The sequence below is a fragment of the Pteropus vampyrus genome, unplaced genomic scaffold (genome assembly GCF_000151845.1).
Source record: "Pteropus vampyrus isolate Shadow unplaced genomic scaffold, Pvam_2.0 Scaffold816, whole genome shotgun sequence".
In the NCBI taxonomy this organism is placed as follows: Eukaryota; Metazoa; Chordata; class Mammalia; order Chiroptera; family Pteropodidae; genus Pteropus; species Pteropus vampyrus.
In genome coordinates, this window is record NW_011889597.1 from 229,661 (window position 1) to 242,596 (window position 12,936).

Here is a 12,936-nt window from a genome sequence, read left to right on the forward strand (position 1 = left end):
GAAACGCTTGATGTTCCGGTGTTAAACTCAGCCGTTGAGAAGGTGATGATTCTCCTGTAATTAGCAGTATGTTTTATATAAAACCAGCTTTTCTGTGAAAGATCCTAGAATAATTAATGCAGTATGTGTTCTAGGATTAGCTTCTAGTCAGTCATTCTATCCTCCTTTCCAAACACATGATCGCCAAGGTTAATTACAGTGTGATTCAAAAGAAGGCTAATTAAAAAACCTGCTACTAAAATTCTTCACTTTTAAGGAATGGGACGACCTGCTCAAGCGACCTAGTCCAATTTCAATTTGCTAGATCAGTTTTGCTTACTGAATGATCTATCTCTCAATGATCCTGACTGGATCTGGGATTCACACTGTCCCTTGTCAGGGACGGCTACAGAAAGGGCACTAATGAGTAACCATCAAGCAGTTTGCCAAATTCTATTCACAGCACAGGTGGATGGGGATGGAGGTGAAAAAAAAGGTTTTCTATATTCCACTTTTATGATTTGAAATACCCCACCGGCCAACCGGAACTTCAGCTCAAAACAGTCTCTGGACCACAATGCATGTATGATGAGCCCTATAAGTCACCTGCTCTATCTGGCTTTCAACATTTCTTTATTCTAAAGAAGTAACACACATTTATTTTTGGACACGGGCTTCGTGCCAAGCACCATGTTGAGTACGAGGGATACAAAGATGACATTGTCCCTATCTTCAAGAAGCTCTGAGTTAAGAAGGGAAAAAAAAAAACCTGCTCAGCAAAGAAACTAAAACCACGATATTGTATTTGCTGCTACTCAGGCTGACCCTGCCCACGGTGCACATCCGGGTGGACGCCTGCCAGTGGAAACTTAAGTCACATGGTCAGTTCTTCCTCTCTGGGCTTGGCTTTACCAGGCTGTCTTCTTGGCCAAGGGTATAAACAAAGCATGCCAGTGACTGTCTACAGGACTAGAGGCCGTGAGCAACAGTACAAGCACCTGAAGCCACAGGGAGAGGACAAGAGAAAGGGCACAGCTAAACGCTGGCCTTGGTGCAGGTTTCCACCATACACCCTCAGGTGCTTCTTGATCTTTAAGAGTCTTACACCCTGGGGCAAAGGGATTTAGGAAGAAACGTGGGCAAGGCATTTGTAAACTCTGACAATAAGGGATTCATGATATCACAAGCATAGTTCTTCCTATGCTGGCCTTCCTATGGACACCATATGCAAAATGTGGCCACCTAGTGGGTGGCTGTCCAGTGAGATATCTCCTGTGAGGCTTGGCACACATGGAGAAAGCAGATCTGCACTCATTTTTGCTAGAACACACTCTCTCTGACTTCAGAGCAAAACACTGCCTTCACAAGGACATCAAAAGTTTCTCCCGAGTCTACCAAGTCTTGAAATGCTGTTCTGGCACTGGCTCACAAGAACACAGTTCAGAGTGTCCGCGTAGTTTCTAAAAGAGGCCGTGCTGCCTACACCCCAACATGTTAAAAGAATCCAGTGACACTTGTGCCTCAGGAAAATTCACCAGATGAGGTCCAGGTTTTGAACACATAGCGGCCAACTGGTCCGAAGTGAGGCGTGGAATGGAATGCATTTGAAATCTAAACAAGTGGCACCCTCCTGACCTACTGGTGTCAGCTTTTCTCTCAGCCCTTCCATTCCCCCAAGGCAGGAAGGCTGATATAAACAGGACCCCACTCTTTTTCCTAGGGAGAGCAGAACTGTACCAGCACCATTTAATCCAGTGTTCCTCAAAACACTTTTAACCAGTATATCTCACCCTGTGTTCTCCTCCCTCTGCCCCCAGAGAAGAGTCCCCAAGCTGCCTGGGATGGTCTTGGTTATGGGAATTGTCATTTCTGCTGCAGGAGGAAGGAAAGAGGTGGGCAGTTAAAGAAGATAAATGGGCTCATGGACCTTTAGCAAGGAAAAAATGAAGGAAGACCAGGGGTAGTGAGATGTGAATGTCAAGGTGAACTCCTCCAGAGAGAGACCTGCTGGTATGGGAAAAAATTCCAAGTGCCTTGGGTTTGGTCCCAGCTCTGCCACGATAGAATAGAACTTTGGGCAAGTTATGCAATGGCCCTGTGACTAGTTAAGATGCTGTCTAAAGTCTCTTTCAACCCTAAGGCTTTATTATCCTACCCAAGGCCCATCTCCTCTTATATAGCAGCCTTGAGCCAAGAGCTCAAGAGCTCCTAAAATCTATCTCTTTTCATTCAAAGTACAGCAAAGAACAGCGGTGTGCAAATGCTGCTTGGTGCTTTCCACCACCCTCGGTAGTACGAGGAGCCTAACAGTGGTTTACCCTGTGGACTCTCAAAGGCCTCCACGACCTCCACGTGGCTCAAGATCCACCGTGAGGCAGAAGTGATTAAAGAGTCAATCAGATCTGGGTTCAAAGCCCAGCTTATTAACTTATTAAGCCCACTGCTTATTAACTGCGTGAGCTTCGGTAAGTTACTTAACTTCTCCAAGCTCTCAATATCAACATTATTTTGTGAGCCATCATTCCCAGCATGAAAGACCATCCAAACAGCACTTTGCAGTCACTCCGAACTCTGTCAGAATAGTAAAGTTCACTGCAATGTGAGCTGCTCCAGACACGCAGAGAATAGAAAAAGGAACTGGAGAGAATACAATGGAAAGTTCGAATATGGAAAATTCTCAGCATCCTTTAAGATTATACTTTGTTTTTCTTCCAAGCATCTTCAAGCACTTTACACATATTATGTTGTTCAGAACAAGTCCAGTTTCTCCAGAGGGGAACCAGAGAATGAACTGTGTTCTCCCTATGTACAGGAGCTCTGTCCCCTTATCCCCCTCTCCCATCCCCGGTACAAGCTCAGTGCTCAGTACATAAAGTTTTGCTTAATAAAATAATGGCTGTGCAACCTCTGTGAAGACAGGGAGTGGTGGGTGAATATATAGCTAATGCGTGCTGGGCATTAGCCATGTGCCAGGCATTGTTCTAAATGCTTTACATGTATTCCTTCATCCAGACTTGAAGCAACCCTATGAAATGGATTAGTATCAGGGAATTGAGGCCAAGATAGGCTAAGCAACTTGCCTAAGGTCACACAGCTAGGAAGCAGTGCAATCTAGTTTTTCTGACTCCAGAGCCTGAGCTCTTCTTAACTATAATTAAGCTGGAGCCTCCTTGGTTAAAGTTATACTTCTTCGGTTGCTTTTTCCATTTCAGTTGCTTAAATAAATCCACTAAAAGCTCCAAACCAAATAAAATCGACATTTCCTCTTCCATGGAAAAGATTAGGACCGTGCCCTATGGAGCTCTCTGGCTCCTGGAATAGGATCTTTCCTCTTCTATCCGGCAGTGTGGAGGGGCGACATGCTTGCGACTCTTCCCTTCTTTGCGTGAAAGGTCATATTTTGACATACTGATTTTCTGAACAGCAGAATGGTGTTTCATCCCAGTGTGGAACACGGGGTCTGCATTCCTTCTTTCAACATTTACTGAGTACCCTGCACCAGCACTGAACTAAGGGTAGGGAACATAATGGCTAAAAACAGTCATAATCACTGTTCTTGTGGAGCCTGAAGTCTAATGAAAAGATGATAATGTAATCACAGATAAAACTGCCAAAAAAGACATGATTTGGTGAGAGCTTATAATAGGTAAGACCTGGAAATTAGTGCAGAAAGTCCAGAATAGCTTCTCGGAGGAAGGTAAGATGGAACTTAGATCGTCAGGATGGTTAGAAAGTTAGTAACTAGGGAAGAGACACAAGAACAACATTCTAGGCAGAGGAAAGGAACTAGCAAAGCTCTAGCTAGGGAGCTGGTTAAGGAAGTAGGTAGGGAAGTTAGGTAAGTGGGGACCAGACTGTGCAGGGAGGTGACAAGATCAGATTTGCATTTTATAGATACTTCTTCCTGGCAAAGTTTTCATTTGCACAAAACTCCACACCAAATAAATGCTAAAACTTCCCATGAAGGAACTTGGTGCAAATAACATGTGCTTTTATGTCGAGGTCTCCTACCTCAGAGAGGACTGTGGCGATGACCATTAGGATCCTCATGTGTTATAGGTATGTGCCTTCAAGCCCTGGTACCACATTGACCGGCTCCAAGATACAGGGCACATATAGTCACCAAACAAAAAGCACAGGCGCGAAGAAGGAGCAAGCAAAACCAACACCAAACTGGAAAGAACATTTTTTACAATGGAAAGGATGAACAGTATGCCTTTTGCACATATGCAAAAAATTATCTCATCTCTTTGGTGGCAGCATAAACTATGGGACTAACAACATTTTCCTTAAGAGTTTCCAGGTCTAATAGCTGCTATTCTTAGCTGAGCCACTGTAAAGGTCAATTTAATCAGCATAAGAATTTTCAAAGTGCCAGCACAAAAAGAGACATTGGGCAGTAATGGTTGCCCAGGGACGGTTTTCATTTGCCAATTTATGGGGCTGGAAAACCATGCTAGTAACTGGCAACAGCATCTTCATGTCCTTAGGAAAGCACTGAAGTTTTACAGTTTAAAAGTAAAAAAACAGGAAAATTGAAATCCTTCGCAGGATGCTAAAACACGGGACACTAACTATCTTGGGTGCTGGATATGAATGAATTTGAGCAACATCTCTGGTTTTCCCTACAGGGAAAAGGAACACTTTCTAATGGAAACACCCAATTCCACAAATCAAATAACAAATACGTATTTGATACCCCTTCTCTCCATGTGCCGGGCACTGTGCTGAACGCTACAGCTACAGCAATGAGCAAGGGATTCTGGGGGAAGACATCCATTCTGGGGGAAGGCAATATAGCTGGGTATATAATTTAAAAATTCTTCTAGGTCAAAACCCCTGGCTATATAACAATATCCTTTTAATTAACACAGCTGAGCTTGTAAGACAGCAAGGAAGATCCCCAGAGGCCAAAAATGTTGGGGGGACTAGAAACTACAGTGGTAAATGAGGTCAAGCCTTTCAAGTTGCCCTGGAAAGGGGCTATTCACTGCTCTTGGGCCCACGTGAAATAGGGAATTGGAACTGAGCACCAACATAAAGGATCCTCAAGGAGTGACAACAAGAAAGCTCTGAACTGAGAGCAAAAAAGTATCTCCTCTAATCAGTAACCATAGGCCTTTCTGCAAGCTAATTTGAAATTTGAATTGTACTACTACATGGTCTGAGAATCCCCAAACCAAAAACTTAACACTAAAAGTGGTCCTGGGCCGGAACTAACCCTGTGACGTCTGGCAGAAGAAATGTAAAACTCTGAAGACACCTATCTTTAAGCATGAAGGATTCTCGATGAACTTTGTTGAAGATGAGCTCACAATGCAAAAAACAAAAATCTATGCAGAAATAATCCATCACAAAAAGCCGGGGGAGACTCAACAAATGCCATAATAAGACTCCCTGCACACAACTTATGATAATAGAATGACTAAATTATAACATATAAGCATATTTCAAATGATTACAGCCAAAACAGAAGAATGAAAAACATGAGAAAAGAACAGACTGAAAAAGAGACAGTGACCAAGAAGATTTGGGGGAGAAATAAAATAAAACTTGTAGAAAAATAGTTACTGAAATTAAAAACTCAACAGATAGGTTACGCAGAAATTAGACCAAGTTAAAGAGAATTAGTGAACTGGAAAACAGATCCGAGAAAATTATCCAGCAAAGGGCTTCTACCAATTAAGAGAAAACATGTATATGGAAAATGAGAAACAAGAAGCTCAAGAAGGGGAGGAGAGAATGGAGGAGAAGCGATACTTAAAGAGATAACTGAAAAATTTCCAGAACTGATTAAAGATATGAAATTTTCAGACAATAATAAACACATCTGGGCACACCGTTTGAAACTGGAGAATAACAAAGACAAAAAGATCTTAATACATTCTAATGAGAAAGACTGAAAATTAACAAGCGGAATTAGAATATGAAATGGTGATAAGCTTCATAAGGATAATAACAGAGAATAACGGGACAAAAGTATTCAGATGGGGTGGTCAGGAAAGGCTTTCCAGAGAAGGTAACATCTGAGGAGAGCCCTGACTGATGAGAAGCAGCCAGCTTAAAAGCCAACCTATGGGAAGTGTTCCAGGCAGAGGGACTGGAACACTGTTCCCATAGGTGCACACAAAAACACCAATGCAGGGAAAGCTTGGTGTGCTCAAGGAGAAGGCTAGTGTGGCTGAGTACAGTGAACCACAGGAAGAGTAATGTGAAAGGAAGGGCTGAGAATTCAAAAGAAGCCAGACTTACAATGCTTTGTACAAGAGTTAAAATAATATCCAAAAACCACAGTTTGTAAATTCATTGATGACTATAATGCCAATTTCTCTCTAGATTTGAATAAATATCAAAATACTTTTGCAACAATCATATTTACTTTTAAATTGGGGCCCCCTCCCTTTTTTCTTTTTTTCCTTTCTTCTCCCTCCTCTCCCCTCCCTCCCTCCTTCCTCCCTCCCTTCCTTCCATCCTTCCTTCCTTCCCCACCCAGGTTGTGGCTGCTACTGCAGAATAAGCAAAAAAATCAACTTTTCTTCCATTCTTGAATCAGGAATGGCTTTCCAGAAAGCAGACCTAGCACTGCGTATCTACTGGAGCTGAGTTCTATCGGATCTGGATAATGTTCTGTAACCAGAGGATAACAAAGTTTTCATAAACAAGACAGATCTGAAATGGCTAAATGAGAAAAGGCAACCAGCAACTCAGAATCAGCTATTTTTGTTCTATCCTAAGACAGAATCTCCAAATTCTGAAATTGCAGTACTTCCAGGTCCTCTATTAGAAAATGATTTTAGGCGGTCATAAAAAAAATTCTTTAATGTGGATTTACCTATATTTTACAATGAGGAAGCTAAACTTACTTTTCCCCTAATACTATTGGTTTTTAAGGCTGTTTGGAAAGCTGAAGAAGATAAGTTGAACTGCTGAAGGGCACACATTTTGAACTGGGTGGAAAGGTTACAGGAGAGCTGGGGGTGAAGGAAAGGGAGCCCGGCAGAGGAATGAAATGGTTCAGCAAAAGAGTCTTGGCCTATCGCTTTCTACCTGTTAGTCTAATCTCTCTTTCTTTGATGGTAGGCATGGTCACATGCTACTTTGTCTCTTTCACATACTACATATGATAATTATATCTTTAAGCTTTACTAGCTAAAGGAGCTCAATTTCATCCTTTCTGATAAGGGCAGGCCATTTCTAGGAACTTAACCCCTAACCAAGCCAGTAAATCTAATCTGATAAGATTCAGTCTCATTCCTCAAATCTGACAGTGTACTTTTACCCCTTCAGGCTTCTAGACTCCTCCCTGGGTTCAGGAACGCCAGTGTCTCTCACCTGCTAGTTGTAAAGCATCGTTAAGGGTAAAGTCAAAGACTTGAGCTACTGACACACTTGAGAAAAACCTGGGACAATAACAACAAAAAAGAATAGAAAGGATGAAAGAAAAGAAAAGCCTAGAACCAATGGAAACAGCTGCTGCTTTGAGAGCGGGCTGCAGTGTGCTGCTGAAGAGAGTTCGGGGCCCTCCTATTGCAGGGAGGGGGGCTGTTTACTTCAACCTCCCCAAGCCTTCTGGGACAATCCTGTCAGTCTCCTCCCAAAGACCGACAGGCTCCAGAATCCCAGGAAGGGCGACACAGTGAATCAGAACTAATCAGGGCATCTCACGAATAAGTGAATTTGCCCTAAAGTAGACAGCAAATGCAACAGCACAGAGATGTGCTTCCCACTGGCCCAGAATCACTGAGTATCTGTTAAGAACGTAGACTGAGAACCTCTGGGGGCAGACTGAAGGCCTGTCTTTAATTTTTTATTTATTTTTAAAAATTTTTTATGGTGACGTTGGTTAACGAAATCTGGTAAGTTTTAGCTGTACATTTTAAAACCTGCCTTTTAAAATACATTTCCCTGATATATGCCCTACATATATTCAAGTTTGAGAATCACAGCCCTACATTTATAATAAACGTCCAACAGACACAGTAGAAGTCTAATTTTTTGTGTGGAATCTCAAAAACATCCCAATGCAGTTACCCCCCAAAGTAGCCACTTAGAATCAAGGTACATCATTTATACTCTCTCTGCCTCAGTCCATAAAAACATACATCCAGTACACCATAAACGTAAAATTTTTAAAAAGAAACATCTTATTTGGGTACCCTCCTATCCATACTAGTACTGCCACTGCCAAAGCTGCATTGCAACTGGATCCTCATTAAACAGCCCCCAAACAGAGCAGCCAGCAAAGAAATTAAAATCCATTTCCTGTGTTGCTATTAGAAACCTGAATAACAAACTCAGAAAAAAAACACTTGACCCTGGTAGGAAAATCCCAGAGCAAAGCCTGGAAGTTGCAACATATTCCATGGTTTTATTAAAGGCTACTTGCCGATGTCCTAGTGCATGCAGGCCTGCAAGGTCTGGCTGGCTGCAGTGTATAGGACATTGGGTTAATATGCCACTCTCACCCCTGGACACTTAGAAGGAAAATTAGTCCTGCTTTGAGGTACCCCCGGCAATCCCTCATCCCTCTTCTGCCACAGAATAAATGCACTGAGAAATGTGGCATCTTCAGCAAAGGCTGGTGCAGAAGTGAAGGACGAAATGGCAGGTAACATGTGACAGAGCAAGTGGCACTCCAGCAGAGCAGGAAAGCAATTTAGCTGACTCGTGTTCACAGTTGATCCCATGGAGGCAAGTCCTTTCCTTCCCTGTTGTATCACTCCCTCTCCTGCTTTATTTGAAAGCAGGGATTGCAAACTGGTGGCCCTCAGGCCACAATGGGCTCACTAATCAGTTCTAAGCCCACGTGGTACCTTTTTTTCCCAACTTTTTAGAAAATGGAATTATCTGTCAACATTTTTAAATGAGAAGGATTCGTACAGAAATTCAGATTTCCAGTTTCTCCTGAAAATTCAGGGCCACATTTTAAGGCCTTAGGGCCACATCAGGCTGGGTCACAGATGTGAATGGGCTCTGGCTCCACCAGAGCCTCCTCTGCAATCCCTACTGACCAATACCCCATCTGCTTGACTCAAGCATGTCCCTGCTTGGCCCCTGTGGGCATCTGTGTAGTTCCCCCTGCTCTCAAGTTCAGTAATACCTCCTTCATCTCCTCATCCTGAAGTTAAGGCACTATGCAGAGGCCCAAATATAATAGAAGACATCTGAATTCTCTACACTGAGACTCAAGAAACACTTTACCGAAGACACGTAAAATAAGTGCCTGGACAAAGAAGAGGGTCCCTCTTCCCTGCATGAGGGGAACACCTCTGCGGAATCAGGAAAACCTCCTGCCACAACACTCAAGAGGCAGAGAACCGAAGAAAAAAATGGCGTAGATTAGAGAGGCTCTGTTCATCCCTCTGGCGACCAAATCAAAGTTGTGACGGAAACAAAGAGCAGCAGCAAGGAAAAATCGCCTGGGATGAACAAGCCATACAATTAGGGAGAAATCCAAGAACTCACTCTGCAATGGCATAAGGTAGGATGGGGTGAGGATGTGGGGCTGCCCAGTCCCAAGCAGCGGAGTGAGACCGAGGCTGTGGCAGCAGCAGACACCTCTTAAAGGGGCCGTGTCCACAAATGGATTTTCGCAGTGACAGACCTGCTCACTCTGAGCAACAGTGCTGATTTGGCTGTGCGCAGGGGGCACCAGGGACTTACAAGGAGACATGTTGGAGTGAGGGCTGAGGAGAGACTCACTATGTACAGAAGTACCAGGCGGTATCCATTGTTCCCTGATGAGCCCACCCCTCTACCAGTGCACCAGACACTGTGCCGCCATAGCCGTGAGGTCATCAAACTGGATAACAGAGGTCTCTCTGCCCAGAAGATTCCATGAAATCCTGCCTCCCCCACCTCACGGCCCCACCCAAGCCACATCCAGGTGTATCCTCAGCGAGTCAGGCGCTCCTCGCTGAGACTCACACTGGGGGCAGCCTTGGTTTCTCGTGTGGCCTTTTGAGGCAACTATTAACACAGCATCTGTGGATTGCTTGCTGAATCTTACCAGGTGGCTCCAGAGGGCACAAGCTTGGGCTAAGGACTGTGCCACTGGACACCTACTTCACAAACCCACACTGAGACCAGGAGACTTAGGAGCTTTGCTTAGTACATAGAAACAGACACGGAAAGGCAGCCAAAATGGGAAGACAAAGAAGCAGAAACTATATGAGAGAAGAGAACAGAGATCCAGACATAATGGAGTCAAGTAATATAATAGATGCAGAGTTCAAAACACTGGTTATAAAGATGCTCAATGAACTTTTGAGAAGTGTTGATAAATTCAGTGAGAACTTCAACAAAGAGATAAAAAACATAAAAATGGAAATGGAAATTATAAAAGGGAACCAGTCTGAAATGAAGAACACATTATCTGAGATTAGAGATATATTAAATGGAATAAGCAAAGGAATAAATAAAGTGAATAAAGAAGAAGATCAAATACCCTATCTAGAAGACAGGGAAGCCAATCAGGACACTTAATCAGAACGGCAAGAAAAAAGATGCGAAGGCTATAAAAACAATTTAAGGAAGATATGGAACACTATTTAAGCTCCAAATATCCATCTGATTGGCATACCTGAAGAAAATCAAGATGTTGAACAGCTGTTTGAAGAAATAATGATGGAAAACTTCCCTATCCGGGTGAAAGAAATGCACATAAAACCCCAGGAAACTTAGAGAATTCCAAAAACCAGGGATCCAAAGAGGCCCATACCAAGACACATTATAATTAAAATGGCAAAGGTTAAATACAAAGAAAGAATATTAAAAGCAGCAAGAGAAAAACAAATAATTACTTATAAGGGAACACCCATAAGACTGGCAGCTGATTTCTCAAAAGAAACTATGCAGGACAGAAGGGCTTGGCAAAAACATTCGACAGGATTAAGACCTAGGATAAACAACCAAGGATACTTTATCCAGCAAAGCTATCATTTAGAGTTGAAGAATAGATAGAGCTTCCCAGACAAATATAAGCTAAAGGAATTTATCACCACCAAGCCAGTATTACAGGAAATGTCGAAGGGACTTCTTTAAGAAGAAAAAACATGTATCAAAAACAGGAATAAAGAATGGTAACAACTACATTCCTATCAATAAGTACCTTAAATAGAAAAGAATTAAGTGCTCCAACCAAAAGATAGAGTGGCTGAAAGGATAAGAAAACAAGACCCCTACATATGAAAAGGAAGGGGATGGAAAAAGATATTGCTTTGATGGAACTAGAAGGTAGTTAAGACAGAGAGAGAAAGATAAACACTATGATTTCACTTATATGTAGAATCTAAAGAATAAAAAGAACAAACTACTCAAAAACAGACTCACAAATACAGTAGACAATTTGAAGACAGACAGAGGGGAGGGGGTTTGGGGAGCTGGGAGAATGGGGTGAAGGGTTAAAGAAGTACAAATTAGTAGCTGATGGTCATGGGGATGGGAAGCATGGCATAGGGAATGCAGTTAGCATTAATACGTTGGCTAGGTGGAGGGTCAGGAGTGAGGGAACAATTGTGGGGATCTTTTTACAAGATAAATAGTTGTCTAACTAATGTTCTGTATACTTGAAACTAAAATGTAAAAAATAAAAAATAAATTAAAAAAAGAGAGAACCAAGTTCTGCCCAGCGACTGTGTTTATCGAGTATTTGGCTGGGCTTTTTTATCTATGTTATATATTCCCCCTTTTAATAGGAACCCGAGGTTCAGAGCACTCACACAGTTTAAAACAAGTTTTCTGGAGCTAAAGCCCAAATTTGAGTAGAAAGAATTTAATGCTTAGCAGTTATCCTAAACTTTCATGCTAGATGCTAACAGGCACCAAAAAAAAAAAACCCCAACAACAAACAAACAAAAACAAAAATAAACAAACAAAAACAACAGATAGATAAGATATGGACTTTACCTTTGAGGAACTTTGCAATAACTTAGCTGTTAGGTTAAAAGGAAAAGTTTACCCTCATCTTATGGATAAGGAACTGACACTTAGCCTAAGGCTGCAGGTGACAGAACTGGGGCTGTCAAAATCCTGGTCTTCTGACTTTAGGTTCAATAGCCTTTCTATGACTGCATTTTAGATCATCAAAGTCTTTGTTATATCCTGAAAATGGCTCTTGATCAAATCAAATACTCGCTTAGCCCAGAAAGAGGAACAGTTTTCAAAGGGATCTGAAATATCGAAGGTACAAGTTAATTTGTTGATCTGCTTTAAAAGAGATTCACCACAGTTTTATCTGACAGTGAAGAGCAGATATATGGGGTCTCAGGGACATATTCTTCATTTTAAGCAAAATTCCTAAATTTAACCCCATTTTTTCTCAGGAGTTCTATCCCCCTGTAGCAGGCTTTGGTTGGGAGCCAAAGAAATAATAATGGGACTTGTTTTGTGTGCCTGTTCATCTAGAGACCAGTATCAGAGATCTATTGCAATAAAAGTTCAATACTATTCAAAGAAACGGTTTAATTCCACCTAGGACCAAGGGTAACATTAAAAATGGTCTCCATAGGGTGGCTGCTCTTGGTTGGGGGCCATCCCACACCTAAGGCAGGAAAATGGTGGCCGCAAAAAAAGATGAAAAAGTCCCTGGAGTTCATCAACTGTAGGCTCCAACTTGTTATGAAAAGTGCAAAGTACGTGCTGGGGTACAAACAGGCTCTGGAAACGATCAGACGAGGCAAAGCAAAACTAGTCATCCTCGCCAGCAACTGCCCAGCCTTGAGGAGATCTGAAATAGAGTACTACGCCATGTTGGCCAAGATTGGTGTTCATTCACTACAGTGGTGATAATACTGAATTGGGCACAGAGTGTGGAAAATATGACAGAGCATGCACACTATCATTGATCCAGGTGATTCTGATAGCATTAGAAGCATGCCAGAACAGACTGGTGAAAAGTAAATCATGCAAATTTTTTCTTTAATAAAACTGGGCAGAACTTGTTTTAAAAACTGGGGG

General features: G+C 42.3%; 1 protein-coding gene and 1 pseudogene across 3 annotated transcripts in view; one reads left to right on the plus strand and one right to left on the minus strand.

Annotated features, from left to right (window-relative positions):
* Positions 1-12,936, minus strand: part of WBP1L (WW domain binding protein 1 like) — a 59,822-nt gene that overhangs the window by 18,901 nt on the left and 27,985 nt on the right. The window lies entirely within an intron of this gene.
* Positions 12,340-12,929, plus strand: LOC105309665 (annotated as a pseudogene).